This window comes from Triticum aestivum, chromosome 7D (assembly GCF_018294505.1).
Source record: "Triticum aestivum cultivar Chinese Spring chromosome 7D, IWGSC CS RefSeq v2.1, whole genome shotgun sequence".
In the NCBI taxonomy this organism is placed as follows: domain Eukaryota; kingdom Viridiplantae; phylum Streptophyta; class Magnoliopsida; order Poales; family Poaceae; genus Triticum; species Triticum aestivum.
Window position 1 is genome coordinate 478,228,430 of NC_057814.1, and position 6,053 is coordinate 478,234,482.

A 6,053-nucleotide genomic window follows, 5' to 3' on the forward strand; every position below is an offset into this window, starting at 1 on the left:
TCGTCAGTTCACCTTGGTTGCGTTGGAGACGCAGTCGTCTTTCACGTTGGTGCAATTTTATCACACAATTGGCTATGAACCAAATGTTTCCTCGAAGAAGGATCGACGTTGGTACTAAGAGCATAAGTTTTGTATTGATTTCTAAGCCTTCTCACAACTTTGTCTCCAGCTCCCCTGTAATTTTATTTGTCCAGCTATTAACTTTGATTTAAAAAATGGTGTGGACTAAAAACCCGGATGGACGTAGTAGCCCTCCATTTTTATTTACTCCGCATATTAGATTTGACTGAAGTCAAACTTTGTAATACTCTCAAACCTTTCCGATAATTGAAATTAAAATTCTTTATTTGTACACACTCTCACACGTTTCCGATAATTTGGCGCATGTGTGGTTGTTCACTTAAGGGAGGGTAGTGTACCACACGTGAAGGACAGGAAGTGCGACCAGGACGCGTGGGCGTGGATCGTTAGTTCATCGGAAGTAGTACTAGTTTTCTTCACTGTACATTAAATAAAGAGTTTCGTTTCGTACTTACACAATTTAAAACGATTGTTATGGAGAGAATAAGAAAACCACTCCACTATATATTAGTCGTATACACGAGAGTACTATATGGACGCAGCTTCATTGACTTAGTGCACCTGCCTTTGGATTTATGACAGGTGGGCCCAAAATGTGGCTGGCTCACCTGTCATACAGCCAAAAGCAGGTGCAGTGAAGGCACCGGAGCTCAGTCCGTACTACAGTAGTATATATATAAGCGGGAGCCTCAGCGCTTGTTCGCTAGGGTTTGCACTCTCCACACGCTCGCCGCACTACATATATGTTACACGCTGGAGGCTCAGCGTTCATTTGCTAGGGTTTGCTATATTCACAGTCTCTCACCCTCTCTTCACCAGATCTAAACAAGACTGCGTTGGCCTCTTGTCTCTCTCTCCCCCCTCACAGCTGGTGAAGGAGGCGTCCGTATCCCGTCGCACCGGGAAGGGGAGGAGGTGCAGCGTTCACTCTATCGCCTTCGGCGAGGGAGGCAATCCACTGCCGGCTGCGCTGTTCTCTTTCACCCAGCGCCTGTGCGGGAGGGCCACCGACCCCTTCTTCCTCGCTGCCGTACGTAGTGTGGGCAGATCCGGCCTCCCGCCGCACGCCTTGCCACATCCCGACGACCCTAAGGTATAAGTTTCTTTGAAACCGTCGTTGCTCTAGCTGCATGTGGATCTTTTTCGATCTGTAGTCGAATCTAGGTCTTGGTTCAAAGAGGAAAGAAGGGTGCGGTGGGCTGGAGCAAGAATCTAGGACGTGGTTCAATGAGGAAAGGAGGGGCGGAAAGTAGTATAGACTGGCTATCCAGCCGCTTTGTAGGTCGAAAAGGGAAAAAGGGGGTAACCCAGTACACACATCTGTAAGGAACCGATCTCTTTGTTGAAAAGGGAAAGAAACTGGGGGGTCGGGTAGTTTGTGCAGGACTAGATTTGCTGCCCTCACATAGGAAGAAGGTTCAAAGAGAACAAATATGGGACCAGCGCATATATGCTGCTTGGCTACATACTCTGCATCACCCATTTATACGTGTGGACGCACATGGTGCTGGCATGTCCCATACAGCTATTTTGCTGTTGTTAATCTAAGAATGCCGCCGGAAAATTGAAGCAATGCCACTGTTAAAAGTAAATTACATTTTTTAACGAATGTTGTTTCAAGAGAATGTCTCTGTTAATATGAATCAATGCAACCGTTTTAGAAATGCTACTGTCCTACTTTGTTTTCCATCCAAGATAAGTTAGATGCTTCTTTCTGTCACCGTTTGTTTCATCCTCCTTTATCGGCAAGTAATTGTTTCCTTTTTTGCCTCTGTTAAAACAGGGCTATCGATTCAACTTGTTGCTATTGCGACATTTTGCTTCGCTACTCGAAACACTTATGTTTTAAGAGTGTTTTGTGCAGTTCAACTTGAATGTCACACCGGTGACTTTGCTTAATTTTGGTGGAACTGCACAAAAGGAGATCGAGATTCGTATTTTACCTTTGTCGGTCTCATGAAAGGTCAGTACAGGCCTTCATCCACATGATTGTGCAGTGTGCTTTGAGATGTTGTGCTACTTGTATTGGTACTGTTTTAAATAAATGTTGAATTGAAGCTATTGTATTGCTGTCTTTTCCCATTAAGTAGTGAACAAAAATGGGACCAACCCAGACATGATGCTTGTTGCTTTGTTACAACAAACTCTGCATCACCCCCTTTATAAGTAGATGGAAGCACATACTGTTGTTGCGCCCACTCTCCCCTGGAACTGTTTATGCTTTTCGTTAATCTAATGCCGCTGGTAAAATTAAGCAATGCCACTCTCAGAATTAATTAACTACTGATCTAGTTCAAAACTGCAACACTTGTTAGGAATGGTACTATCCTGCTTTGTAGTTCTTTCTACATGTTTAACCAAGGTATTGTTAAGATAATGTCTCTGTTAAAATGAATCAGTTGCATTGTTTTAGGAATGGTACTTTTCTGCTTTGTCGTTCTTTATACATGTTGAAACAAGGCATTGTTAAGATAATGTCTCAGTCAATATGAATGAATCACACTGATGGAGAATTGCTACTCTCCTGCTTTGTTTCCCATTAAGATAAAGTAGATCAGTAGATGCTTTTCTTCTGGGAGTACAAGTCATCAACCGTTATTTCTCAGTAATTGTTTCCCTTATACCTATTGTTGCTTACAGGGATATCAAAATTAAAGCTCGGTTTTATTCCGACTTTGATTTTAGTTGAACTGCACAAAAGGAGCCAATGTGTCCAAGGCAAACTGCTGCATTACTGGGTCCAGTTGGTCATTCCACTTTGCAGAAAGAAGCAGTCACTGTTTGCGCTACATTACAGAAGGAATGACCGAGAAGCTTTACAGAGTATTATTAGACACCGGTGACATGACTAGTCTGCAGAGACCATTGGCAATTTAACAACACGTGGAGTGCCCTGGGCAAAAAGTGCCCAAACAAGTACAAGAAGCTACGACAGGACTCCACGATCATAGGCATTACATATTTTGAATGGGAAAAGCTTGTCAAAGTTTAATCATTGATGTTAGCAAGAAGACGTTAGTTTAATATATTGGAATGAGAAAACCTTGTCAAAATTTGCTCATTGATGTTAGCCAGAAGACATGCATTTGATATTTTTGAGTGGGACGCCCTTGCTGTGAGCAGCGTCGAGTGTTTTTTCATATCCCTGTGTTCAGTTTAGAAGTAAATAGTTACTCTGCTGAGATATTCTTGTGTTAAGAGTTTGTTCTGAATGTTGTCTATGTAATGCCAGGCCTTGTGTTTGATTGCAAAGTTGAGCTTGGAATGTTGTGGCATGCGGCATCACGAGCTGTTCACCGTGCCTCCTGAGAATAATGCTTCGTATTGTTTTGCATGTCGATCTAATGCCAGTGATTTGCTTGTTAAGAAGATCATCCTCTTCTGTTGTTTCCGTTCTTAAGAAGTTCATCGTCTGATGTTTCATTCATAGCCTATACGACAAGTCGGGTAGGTTAGACGTGAAACCATATGATCTTCCGACCAACTCATGGTATTAGGCCATGATTGGATCATCGTTTTCCAACCAAAACCGCTTGTAAAACTGACGCTTGTAAATTAAAGTAGATGGTCTTGGGCGAAGGCGCTTGGTTGGTCGATTTCGACTAGTAAAATATCGGAAGTACTTCACACACGATAAAAATGCTGAACGACACTGACGTTGCTAATCCAGCCGTTAGCTGTTGTTTCAGCCTTGCCCATGGATGGCATGATACGCACGTCGTGCATGTATCGTCTGGTAATGTCGTCCATATAGCAGTGCTCGTAAACTATACACTGGTCTCTCAAATTACACGCGTAACCCGCCGGTTTTACTTACAGACCTCGGGCCCTCGGTTTCATTACACCTGTATTTTACGCGTTGTTTCCGATGACGAGTAAATTACACTTGTATGTTAATACAGGTTTGAAATAAACAAGAGCACCCAAGCGCGGCCTTACCGTTTCATGCCGTCTCAGTTTCTCGAAGGTGCTCATAGGTGTCCGATGATCCTGGCTTCCTGAATGAGCAGCGGGCGCTGTATCAGACCATCCATAGGGCCCGCGAGGCCCTCTCTGTTGTCCTTTGAGTTGTTGCGCTCGTCGTGGCGCCGAGCATTGTTAACATCGTCAACGAACATGAGGATTCAGGAGATAACTTTATTTTGACTGGATGACACTAGGGACCCACTAGGGCCATAGCCGTACGTACGCAAGTGCCTCTTTATTATGTACTCCCTATGTTCCAAAATATAAGTCTTTGTAGAGATTTCAATATTGACTACATACGGAGCAAAATGAGTGAATCTACACTTGAAATGCATCTATATACATCCGTATGTGATCCATAGTGGAATCTCTACAAAGACTTATATTTAGGAACGGAGGGAGTACAACTATATTTTTTTGCTTTCTCCTGGTTTCCTGACATCACGGTCCCACACCATTGTGAACCTATGTAGTCAATATAAACGGGATAATTGCACAAGGTGCGGCCAACAGCTGGGACCAAGCAGCTCGAGCAGTATTTGTGTTTTTGAGGCGTGAGCAATGCAGAGTTTTTCTTGGTGATGATTTCATTGTTGTTCAGAGGAGAGCAGGGTATTAACTGGGCGTGCTGTGGCCCGTCTAGCCCAGGCCAGATATCCAGCCCAGATACTAATTTTTTCAAGATGAAAATGGCTAGCCCAGCTATACGTCTTTTTGAGGAATAACCACGCAAGGTCAACTTGTTATTCTCCGCCCCGCTGGGCTGCAAATCTTTCCTAGGAGGGATGCATTAGGCTTAACAGGAAAATGGGCTTTAAAAAATAATAAATGGGATGTAATTATAAAAACTGGGCAGTAACTATAAAAAAATGCACCAAACACGAAATTAGTTTATAAAATATTATTTATGGATTTTGAAAATCTTAAATTTTCATTGTTGTGCGCGCATTGTTTCGTTGGATTATTATGTAATACAAATTTATATTTAATCTGACTAGAAATTTCGAGATAAAAATATTTCGGATCCCATCAATATGTGGGAAATTTTATTGAATTCTGTCTTCAACGATGGTTGAAATTATTAATCGTTGTCCTAGCTAGAAAATGGGTTGTACTTTTAACAAACTGTAAATGGGTTGTTGTAAATTCCATTAGAATTCAAAAATGGGCTGTACATTCTTACAAAAGGCAAATGGGCTATAAGTTCTCTGCCACACACTTGTGGGCCTACTAAGTGACGCGTCCCCTAAAAAAATAAGTTGATGCGTATGCAAGGCTTTGTCAACTTATTATAGTCAACACACGGTTCTAGCAGCAGTGGCCGTTGGATGTCTATCCAATGGATGTCGTGCTTCTTCTTCAATCTCGGATATTCTTAGCTTCGGCCGCCCAAAAAATGATTCCTCTCCCTGACATCTGGGGTGCACCGTTTCGGAGGCTGACCTGTGGGCCTACTAAGATGGAGCGTACCAAGGGCTTTCTCAACTTAGTCAATATAAACGATGCTAGCTTCAGTGACCGTACGATGTCCATCCAACGGCCGTAGTGCTTCTTCAACCTCTGGTCTTCTTGGTCCAGCCGCCCAAAGCAGCGCCGGTCGTGCCGCCTGCTCCTGCCTCCCGTGGCCGGCTGTGCTGCCGCGGAGGCCTCACCGCCCCCATACTACTCCCACCGCTGGCCAGGCCATCCCTCCACCCACCCACACCCCCTGTTATTCTGCGGCGACGGCAGCCTCACACCGCAGCCGAACCAGTGAACCCTCGTACTCCTCTCCACGCGGGCTTCCACTGCTGCGTCTTCCCCGGCTCCGCATCGTCCCCTTCCTAGGCCTCGCCGTCGTCCACCGCCCTGGTGCTCTCAGCGCGGCGTGGTCAACGTGGTCAACGACTGACTTCCATCGGAAGAGTACTGTACGTGGAGAGGCCGACAGCTGGGTCCACGGCGGCCGCAAGGAAGTGCGTCCTTATTACGCACAAAATAATTATTCCTCCACCTAACAGCGGGGA